Source organism: Macaca nemestrina, chromosome X (genome assembly GCF_043159975.1).
Source record: "Macaca nemestrina isolate mMacNem1 chromosome X, mMacNem.hap1, whole genome shotgun sequence".
NCBI lineage: Eukaryota > Metazoa > Chordata > Mammalia > Primates > Cercopithecidae > Macaca > Macaca nemestrina.
Genome location: NC_092145.1, coordinates 124,501,391 through 124,513,682, shown reverse-complemented (window position 1 = coordinate 124,513,682; position 12,292 = coordinate 124,501,391).

Below are 12,292 nucleotides of genomic sequence, written 5' to 3'. Positions count from 1 at the left end.
CATTACCCAGGTAGTAAGCATAGTACCCAATAAGTAGTTTTTCAACCCTTGCCCTCCTCCCACCCTTCTTCCTCAAGTAGGCCCCAGTACCTTTTATTCTCATCATTGTGTCCATGTGCACTCAGTGTTTGGCTCCCATTTATAAGTGAGAACATGCAATATTTGGTTGTCTGTTCCTGTGTTAATTCACTTAAGATACTGGTCACCAGCTTCATCCATGTTCCTGCAAAGGGCGTGATTACATTTTTTTCATGGTTGCATAGTATTCTATGATCTATATGTACCGTATTTTTAAAATCCAGCTCACTGTTGACAGACATCTAAGTTCATTCCATGTCCTTGTTATTGTGAATAGTGCTATGATGAGCTTAGGAGTGTATGTGTCTTTTTGGTTGATAATGATCCGTCAATGTTATTTCATCTATTGTAGCCAATGGACCACTCTGGTGCTGAATGATGATGGTCAGAAAGGCTATACATGTTAATGGGGAGAAAGTATATAGAAACTCTCTGTATGTTCCACTCAACTTTGCTGTTAACATAAAACTCTCTAAAAATTAGGGTTTATATAAAAAATTGAAAAAAGAGAGTCTTACTTTCTCATACAACAGTATATTATCAATGGACATTCTATTTTCATTATAGGGACATCATAAGAGTCAATTTTCAAATGGCACTCATGGTTTCTCTAGTGGAATAATTTGAAGGATCATCTTGACTATAATTTCTTCCATTTTAAAATTATCATCATAATTATTTACTGTATGTCATATGATATATATATAAATTATTTGTAATTCATCTAATAACTAAGGCTTGCAATCATTATCCTGAACTTCATAGATATCGAGAGTGAAACTAAAAAAGAGATATATAAGTTTTGCAAGGTCACAGTAGTAATAAAGCAGAAGTGGAATTAAGACAGGGACCAACTCATTCTGGAGCCATGTTATTCTAACCCAGTTCGGGGGTCTCCTCCAGAATCACTTCTTAGATCTTTTGCCTTGGAAACCATTTCACTAAGAGACACAAATCCTTAAAAAAAAAGGTACCAGAATGTCCTTGCATAAAATAATTTTATTAAAAGTTATTTAAAGCACTTTGCAAAACAATAGGGATTGTATTATTGGTGCTCATGTCCTCTATATTTTATTAATCTCATTATCATCATTATGTATGCATTCATGAACCCAGTGAGCAGTTTTCAGAAAAATAGCACTTACTGACTGCCAGGTACATTGAGTAAAGTAAATCTTTCTCACACACAGAATGTATTTTATGTACATTTTAGAATAGCAGATAAATGGGAATTATAAAATATTCCCGAGAGAATGAACATGAACTTTTGGAGGCCAAGATGGGCAGATAATGAGGTCAAGAGATCGAGACCATCCTGGCCAACATGATGAAACCCCGTCTTTACTGAAAATATAAAAATTAGCTGGGTGGAATGGCATGTGCCTGTAGTCCCAGCTACTCGGGAGGCTGAGGCAGGAGAATCACTTGAACCCAGGTGGTGGAGGTTGCAGTGAGCCGAGATTGTGCCACTGCACTCCAGCCTGGCAACAGAGCAAGACTCCATCTCAAAAAAAAAAAAAAAAAAAAAAAAAAAAAAACAAGTAGAACTCTTACTAGAAAACGATCCAAAAATACATTAGAAGAGAGTATAAAAGTTTGTACTTTTTGATCCAGTCATGTTTGAGAACATTATAATATCTAGAAATGACTGCAGTCATTTATAAACATATTTTAGCATTTTTTGTTTAACTTTTTTTTTTTTGCATACTTCTAGTTTCTAACATCCTTGATGACTGAAATATGCCAAGTCATACTTCAGACAAATAATCATGACTAGTCCACTTCAGGTGCTTTAAAAAGGGTTTTTTTTGTTTGTTTTTTTTTTTTTTTTTTTTTTTTTTTGAGATGGAATCTCTCCCTGTCATCCAGGCTGGAGTGAAATGGTGTGATCTCAGCTCACTGCAACCTCTGCCTCCCAGTTTCAAGTGATTCTCCTGCGTCAGCCTCCTGAGTAACTGAGATTACAGGTGCACACCAGCACGCCTAGTTAATTTTTTGTATCTTTAGTAGAGATGGAATTTCACCATGTTGGCCAGGCTGATCTCGAACTCCTGACCTCGTTATCTGCCCGCCTCAGCCTCCCAAAGTGCTGGGATAACAGGCCTAAGCCACTGCGCCTGGCCAAGTTTGTTCATTTTTTGTGGTCATCATGATGGAGATAGGGATCCTCTGTGGTTAATGAAAACCAATCATTAAATTCAATATAGATGTTGCAATTAAGTATCTGCAGAGCACTTAGTGTCAATGAATATAAATTATTTCAGAATTCATTCAGAAATTGAAAATATATTATTTCTGACCTGAGCTATAATAGTACTAGCATGGTATTAGTTTGTTATTAATCACAAATCTCCTACTCTCCTTTTCATGTACAATTCTACATATTATTTTAGTGTCAACTACATTAATTCACCCTGACTTTATCTTTTCTTTAAAGCCTTTCTGAAGGAAGTCATAATACATGATAATTTAAATTTATATTTTATAATACATAACTTGATTAGGAGAATGTAATGAAACTGACAGATCACAGAAACAGGGATTTATAACAAGGTATCAAAACACCCAGTTATTTTTTAAGGCCACTTCTTCCTTTAACAACCAAATTCTGAATTCTAACATTTCACCTCGGATCCCTGATTCAATGTTTTCCTCAAATACCTTCTGAGTACCACCAGCTCATTAAATTTTACAAGAATTATTTTATTAACTAATTTACATAAGACACAGAAGTACATATTAACCAAGTTTCTCACCATCATAATTATTTGAAAGAAGTAATCCACTGAGGTTTTAGTGGTTTTATTGCCTTTCTCTACTTAATTGACGGTTGCTTCCCTGACATTTGCTCATTCTTAAATTGGGGGCAGATTCTGTTACAGTTCTCACACTTATTTGGATGGTAGCTAGTAAGTTCTTTGCCGAATGAAGTACCATTCAACTTTCAAGTATCTTAAGAGATATTCATGCTTCCATAATGAAATATTTCCAGCTCTGTTCATACAGATTCTCCAGACACGTCTTTGATTTCCTTGTTGCTTTTTTCTCTTCATATGAACATAATCTATTTTGCCAGTTCTGAATTATGTCAGCCACTAATTGGGAGATTTTGTGATTGAGCAGAGAAGTGATGTAGTTATGAAAATGGCTCACTGAGTAATTCTGCAGTTCCATGAAGACCCAAGCCTCGGAAAAGCATTATAGCCCAGTTGGCACCTTGATTTCAGCTCGTGGAACCTGAGCAGAGCATCTATCTATGTCATGTTAGACTATGACTTTCAGAACTCTAAGATAAGTGGGTGTTGTTTAAAGGCATTTAGTTTGTGCTCAATTGGTATGAAAGCAAAAGGGCATTTTTAGCAGTTTGAGGAAAAACAGAGTTAAAAGGTGAAAACGTAAAATATAAACTGTATTTCTCAACATATGTTCAGTCAAGCTCAAAAGACTTTTGTAAGTCATTATACAAGCCATGTGGTCCATCCCCAAAGGACTGAAGGTCTTGAGAATTTAACCATTACAGTGCAGTCTTTTTTACATTTTTAACTGAAGAGAAATGGGTGACCTTTAAAGATACTTTTAAGATTAGGAAATACAAAGATGTCAGAAGTAGCCAAATCAGGATCGTAAGGTGATTTGTGCCTAAAGATTTTCTGTCAAAACTCTCACCAAATTGCCCTTGTTTGATGACAGACATGAGTAGGAGCCTTGTTGTGGTGAAAAGGATGCTCTGGTGAAACTTTCTCAGGCATTTTTTCTGCTAACGCTTTGCCTAATTTTCTCAAAACACTCTCATAATAAGTGATGCTTCTTTTTTTTTTTTTTTTTTTTATGGAGTCTTGCTCTGTTGTCTAGGTTGGAGTGCAGTGGTACGATCTGGGCTCACTACAACCTCTGCCTCCCGGGTTCAAGTGATTTTCCTGCCTCAGCCTCCCGAGTAGCTGGGATTATAGGCGCCTGCCACCACGCCCAGCTAATTTTTATAGTTTTAGTACAGATGGAGTTTCACTGTGTTGGCCAGGCTGATCTCAAACTCCTGACCTCGTGTTCTGCCCGCCTCGGCACACCCCAAAGTGCTGGGATTGCAACCGTGAGCACCCTTGCCCGGCCAATAAGCGATGTTATTATTCTTCAGCTCTCCATAAAGTTAACAAAGTGCCTTGAGCATCCCAAAATACTGTTATCATGACCTTTGCTCTTTTTAATTAACTTATTTGTCTTTTTGTAAATACAGTACTTTGAGTTCCTGTTTAGACTTTTGCTCTTGACTAATCTGCTTTGCTTTGACTGGCCCACTTACACCTCTTGGTAGCCATTGCTTTCACTGTGCTTTGTCTTCAGAATCATAGTGGTAAAGCCATATTTCATCTCCTGTTTTAATTCTTCACAGAAATACTTCAGGATTATGATTCCACTCATTTAAAATTTAAATTGAAAGCTCTGTCCTTGCCTGCAGCTGATCTGGGTGCAACAGTTTTGGCACCCATTGAGTAGTTAACTTTTTCAGTCAGCATTGCATAAGCTGAACCAGTTGAGGTGCCTGTGGTGTTGGCTATCATTTCTGCTGTTAATCTTTGATCCCCTTCAATTAGGGCATGAACAAGATTAATTTTTTCCTCACAAATTGATGTGGATGGTCTGCCACTTCGAGCTTCATCTTGACCATCGTCTCATTCCTTCTTAAAACAAGTTATCCATTTGTAAACTGCTATTCCTTTGAGATATTGTCCCAATAAAGTTTTTGTAAAGCATCAGCGATTTTACCATTCTTTCACCCAAGCTTCACTATAAATTTGATGTTGGTTGTTACTTCAACTTTAGTAGAATTCGTGTTGCACTGATAGGGTTATTTTTTCAAGCCGATGCCTTTTCCTTCTTACTGCCTCAAACTAGATCTTGATTAGACATGTTATAACAAGTTAGTAAGACTATTTTTGTGCAAAACATTTTTAAAATCCATGCATTTTTTTCATGATATGCATTTTCCATGAATTTTTTGAAGACTCCTCATATAATTATTTTGCATGCTGTCCCATTTATAAATACAACTTAAAATTTCTTGACAGCAAGAAATATTACTTTATTAATTGTGTATTTATGCAAAGATAGTGATCAAAGACAAATTCTAATAACTGGCCAACTGTATTTAACCAATAATTACCTCTATTATATACAACATTTTATTCACAGATACCATGATCATCCATATCATAGAATCAAAAGTGTTATTTTGGGTTTAGCAGTGATTCTTAGAAGAGGAGAAAGAAAAAAAGAATAGATAGACTACTCCAGCAAATGCTGTGGGTACTCTGCCCTTTCACCTTTATCCTCTGGGATGATTTTTACTTGTGCTTTCCTCCCATCATCTGGGTAGGCATAGTGGGGTACGTGTTACCTTTCTCAGTGAACTACCCTTGGGCTACAGGAGTTGTTCAAAACCAGAAGAACCTGGGAGTTTATGTCTCCTGGGGCAGGCCCATATCCAAACCCGTGTGGTGTGAGGATTTCAAATCCCAGCTCCCTGTCCTCAAACTAGAAAAACACTTTGGTGTTATTTAAGGTCCAGAAAACCATATAGGATCAAGCCGAGCCTGGGACTTTGATTTAAATTTCACTTTTATTTGGAGGGATTGAGTCCATTTCTCTGCTATGTTTGAATGTGCCCCTCCAAAATACAGGTATTACCAATATAATAGTATTAAAAGATGAGGCCCTTAAATGCCCCTAATCCCAGCACTTTGGGAGTCCGAGGCGGGTGGATCACTTGAGGTCAGGAGTTTGAGAACAACCTGGCCAACATGGTGAAACCCCGTCTCTACTAAAAAATGCAAACAAGTTAGACGGGGATGATGGCAAGTGCCTGTAATTCCAGCTATTCAGAAGCCTGAGACAGGAGAATTGCTTGAACCTGGGAAATGGGGGTTACAGTGAGCTGAGATTGTGCCACTGCACTCCAACCTAGATGACAGAGCAAGACTCCTCCTCAAAAAAAAAAAAAAAAAAAGATGGGGACTTTAAGAGGTGATTAAGCCATGAGGATTCCTCTCTCCTGAATGGGATTAGGTGTCCTTATAAAAAAGTTTTAATGAAGAACATTCAGCCCTTTTTTGCCCTTTTACCTTTTGCCATGTGAAGACACAGCATTCCTACCTTCTGAAGGAGACAGTGTTCAAGGCACCATCTTGGAAGCAGAGAGCAGCCTTGACCAGACGCCTTGATCTTGAATTTCTCTTCTTCATAAATTACCCAGTCTTAGGTATTTTGTTTTAGCAGCACAAAAAAGACCAAGGTGTTTTCCTACCCCCTTACTGTTTTTTTCCTAGGAGTGTTTCCTTAATATATCACATATCTATGACTCTTCATTTAAAAGTTCATTTGTAGACAATTTCACTGAGGAAAAATAGAAAATGAACAAACAAAGTGAGAAGTATTAGTTCAATCATTTATAAAAAGATAAAAGATAATGAAAATAAAATTTTATTCAGAGAATCGGGTAGGAATAAATACACTAATTTTTGTTACAAACCTACTTTATTGAAGATGACCACATTTGATATCAGATGTTCCCATAAACAGTAATTGACATAGAAAATTGACATGACCACATTCTTCTATGGAACACATAACACAGAAATTCTTTAAGTTATGTAACATAGCTATATAGGAAATTCAAACACTGGGATCATTAGTATTACAATACATTAAAACAGAAAAGGGACTTGTGGTTAATAATATTAATATTCTAAGTTTTAATAAAAATATTTTCTGGAAAATATATGGTACCTTTTTCAAAAACCAATGGTAATAATATTTATGGATTCCTTATACCAATTTAAGCAGACAGACATATTTAATGGTAAGGGCTTTACTCTAAAAATACTCAGTAATACAGTGACAGTGAAATGAAAAGTCACTCTGACACTATGGATTTCAATTCCATTCTGGAATTTAAATACCAACTTTCAGACATTGATTATTTATAACGGTTCTACTGGGCACAAATCAGGATGGACATTTCTGGTAACAAGAGGAATGATTTGATGCAGATGTTGATGAAAGTGATGGTAATGCACTTTTACTATTCTTGCCAGGTCCTGTGCTAAACACCTAACATGCATTATTTTATTTCCATAAATTCTCTCAACAGTCTTAGAGATTGTGTATAATTGCCTTTCTCAGACTCTGACTCTAATAAAGGTCCTGAAAAAGTCACTCACACAATCAGAAAAATAAAAAAAGAAAAGAAAAAGAGTCACACAATTAGAAAATAGAGGGGAAAGTACAAGTTCACCTTACTTACAGCAAAACTATATTCTTAGCCACTGCGACGGGAATGGCTAGTTGCCAGATATGTCTTGCTCTTTATATATGCTCAAATTTAGGAAGTCTGCATAAAGCCATCTACACAACGGTGAATTTAAGCACTTACACCCCTTTTCATCAAATTCTCAATTATGTCATTAAGCAAAATTTATTTTAATAATTTCTGGCTGTTCTACAATGTAAAATTTTATGTTTATATTAGAAAATAGTTTAAATAAAAGTCCTATTTGTGAAAGCTATAAATATTCTCTTAGATTCTCAGGAGAAAATATATTTGATTTCAAATGCTCCTTGGAATTAACATTGACTGATCTATACAAAATTGTCTTCACCAAATATTTATATGGAGCACATGATGAATTATTAAAAGAGATGGGAATTAGCAGGGAGAAAAGGCATACGAATTTATTAACATGCACACGTGCACAGGAGCCACACAAAATATGAAACTCAAAGAAGGTCCTGATGGTTAAAGTTTAAATCTCCTCCTCATAGAAGACAGGGAAGTGGGAGGAAAAGTAAATAAGTTTTAGGGGACATGAGAGGGCATGAAGAGCAGAGAGTAGCCTGGGCAAAGTTTCCTTAGGCCCTGGATAAGGAGAAGAAGGTGGCCTGCAGAACTGCGTTGTGAAAGAACGTTGTTTCATTATGCAGATAAAGTATCTCAGGTCACTGCCCTTAGACGAAGAGTTGAAAGAATTGGTGAAAAGTCTGTCCTGTGTGGTGTCCTGGATATGGAGACTTTTAGTTTTCTCTTCTGGGTTACATGCTAATCTTCTCTGGTTTATGTAGACTGCAGGGAGGAGGCCCAAGACAATTACATTCCCTCTGGATAAATTTCCCTCAGTCGGATAAGGGAACTTCAGAGACAGCCCCTGCACTTCAGAAGGGAAAGGTAGGAGATGGTCAAAGGGAGACTTTAGTTCTGAGGTTTATTTTAGAGGCCTTTCAATCTCCTTTCTTCAAAGCACTCAGTATGCCAAAGCAGCATTATTTCATAGTATTGTTTTCTGAGCCCCAACAATTTCTTAGCTCCCCCTTAAATCTGTACTTTATATTTTTAACTTATGGAAGAATTGGAAGACTAGTACAATACACACACATACATCTTGCACTAGCTCACCAATTAACATTGAGCCACATATGTGCTTTTTTCTCTTTTCATTGCTGTTATTTGCAATTTGTTTTCTTAAAGTATATGCATGTATGCACATGCACACACATATACACATACGCACACATTCACATGTAAATATTTGGCAGATGTCTTCTAAGAACAAAATCATTCTACCATATAATAACAATTCCATCATCACAGACAAGAAATTTAATCATGATACAACAACATTCTCTAGTTTATAGATCATATCTAATAGTTCCAACGATGTCAGGGTCCAAATTGGGATCCCTCATTTAATTTAGTCTCCTTTAACCCAGGACAGTCTTCAAACTTTGTTTAATACTTCATGTTATGGATATTTTTGAAGAATCAAAATCAATCTCTTCATTGCTCTCATTGTCCTCTGAATGTAAATCAAAAATAAAATTCTAAGCCCCCAGCCAACTAGATAGACCCTTTCTCTTGGTCAAGGTCATTCTAAAGTAAACCTGAAACACTAGCTCAGGCCATGATAAGAGTGAGTGGTAGGACATGCCTCATTATAATCTCTTTCCTTTGGAATTCAGGCACAGCTAACCAGCATGAATATTAAAACAGAGACCTTAAGACTAACCTAACAGATTCTTTGTAGCAATAAGATACCAACATGACAGATAACAGATCCTGAAAGAAGCATTTCAGGAGTATTTACACCCCAAATGTATTGTTTTGACATATTTTGAAATGGCCTTGTAAAGCTAAACATTTACAATCTATTCTCTCTGAAGCCTGCTCCTGGAAGCTCCATCTACATACTAAGTTCTTGGTGTCCACAGCTCCTTATCTTAACCCAGACACTCCCTTCTATTGATTCTAAGGCTTTAGATAAACTCTTAACCCTTAACCAATTGCCAATCAGGAAATCTTTGCATTAATCTATGACCTGGAAGCCCCCTGCTTCGAGTTGTCCCACTTTTCTAGACTGAACCAATGTACATCTTATGTATATATTAATTTATGTCAATGTCTCCCTAAAATGCAAGCTGTAGCTCAACCACCTTGGGCACATGTTCTCAGGATCTCCTGGGGCTGTGTCACAGTGTGTAACCACTCACATTTGGCTCAAAATAAATCTCTTCAAATATTTTACAGAGGTTGACTCTTTTGATCAACACATGATTGGATAAGGCTTAACTTTTTCTGGCAAGAGAGCTTCATGTATACTTTCAATTAGTTTTCACTATATCCCATCAGGAAGCACAGCAGGTCAGTGTGCCAAGTTATTAGTCATGTTGAGTTTGATCATTTGGCTACAATGGTATCCACCGGATATTTTATGTTAAAACTACCTTTTCGCCTTTGTAATTGACAGGTACCTCAAAGTAACTCTGAGACTGTGTGAGCATCTTTCTTTATCAACTTTTCCCCAAATGATCCTGCAGATAAAGTGTACACTGTGTTTGGGTTGTGTAAAGCCTTCTGGAAAGACTCTTCTGAGATTCTATTCCAGTGCTTCCAAGATCCCAAAACTGAAAGACACAGTGACAGACAGCATCAGAAATTATTATCAATGTTAGTCTCACGTGGTAGCACATGCCTGTAGTCCCAGCTACTCAGGAGGTGAAAGCAGGAGGATCGTTTGATCATTTGAGCCTGTGGGTTCAAGACCGCAGTGAGCCATGATAGTGCCACTGCAGTCCAGCCAGAGCAACAGAGAGAAAGGGACCCCATCTCTAAAAACAAAGAAACAAACAAATAAATAATTATCACTTTTTAAAAAATAAACTTCAACCCATGTATACAGTCTTCTGATACTACAGAAAATCAACTCCTGTACATTCCTTCTAATGATTGCTTAATAGCAGTCTTTTAGAACCATAAGAAGCTAAGATTATGGTGTTAATTGATCTACTTCTATGCAAATAAAGTACTTCTATGTTAACACTTTTTCTACGGTGCATCTTTTTTGTATTTAAATATACAAATATATATGTGTGTATATATGTATACACATAGATATATTCCAAATATATCACATTAATTTTTTGCTAGTTGACATTTTATAGGATATGAGTTAGTTCATCCAGCCAAATCATTTGACTAACTTCTGCTAAGAATTTAATGACAAGTCTGTTTATTTCTAGTACAAATCAGCATACAATAAATGTCATAGGCTTATAGCTGGGATGTTAGTTTTATTACTATGATTCAAAAAATGTATTTTTATAATGCTGTAATTGCCTGATCGTTCTTTCTATCTGCTGCACAGGGAAAATCAATTCACTGAGATAGTGGTATTACAGCAAAAAAAGAGCTTAATTGATATGAGGCCAGCCCTGTGGAAGAACTGGACTTATCACTCAAATCAGTCTCCACAAAGGTTCAGAGGTTAGGATTTTTCAAGGATGGTTTGGTGGGCAGGAGACTAGGGAATGGATGCTGGTGACTGGTTGTGGACACAATCATAGTGGTGTGAGAAATGGTCCTCATTCTCCGAGTCAGCCTTTCAGTGGGCCGGGGAGGGGCACGAGACTGAGTAAGGAGTTGAGGGTCCTGGTGGAGTTATCTGAAAATACATCTCAAAAGGCCAATCTTAGGTTTGGTAATAGTGATGTTATCTACAGGAGTAATTAGGGAAGTTAAAAATCTTGTGACCTCTGGAACAATAGGTGGCTATTGTATAACAATGCCTACATCTTAGCAGAATTCAGGCCCCTTTTATAACCCCAACCTTGTGGTCTTTTATTACTTTTACAGAGGTAGTTTAGTTTTGAGAACTATTATCATCCTTGCTTTAAGATTAAACTATAAACTAAATTCCTCTCAAAGTTAGCTTGGCTTACACCCAGGAATCACCAAGGACAGCTGGGAGGTTAGAAGCAAGATGGAGTCAACTGTATCAAATTTCTCTTCCTGTCATAATTTTGAAAAGGCAGTTTCAATGCCTACATTTTCACACAATGAAAGCTCTCCATCTTCTATTAAACTCAAAATGCTAGGATTAATGAACACTGCCTATAAAACTCCCGTGCCTTAGTGCATTTATTTCTTACATACATAATGTACGAAAAATTAAAGTATGATCATCCAAATACATTTCAGAACACATTAGCAATACATGTTTATAAACGAAATTCAAAAGCTATATAAATCAGTAAGTCATTTTGCACTGCTACTATGAAATTGTGATTTGTTCCATTTTTAGGTATAAACTTTATCAATTTTAATGTATCCTCCTAATGTTTATGTTAATCTTAACCAATACTTGTGTATTAAGTAACTAATATTTTCTTTCAATGAAAGCACCAAAGAATGTAAAACTAACCTGTGGAGGAGACATTGAGACCACATGAACATCCCTTTCCTTATCAAACTTTCATCCAGTGGCAATCACTTTTTTTTTTTATGTTGCAACATGCAAGAATATTCAGTCTCTTGTTCAGCATCATGTTCATTTTACTAATATATTATCGAATTTTAAAAGATGTATTATGTTTAATGAATCAAATCTGACTCAAGTTTCTGGATAACGATGCAACTCTTCATTTACTTCTATTTTTATATACTCATGAGGCTGTTTTGGACTTATCTCTATTTCTTGCTACAGAAAAAAACATGTTTCTGAATGTTACAAATTAATTATGGGATATGCCTGAAGCTGCAGTGGCACCCATTAGATTTACATTAGGGCAGCAGGCATTAAAAGAAACACTAAATATTAGGTTGAACAATACAATGGTAAGCTACAAACATTGCATTTTCATTTAAGCCTGACTGATTCATTTGTGTTCCCGA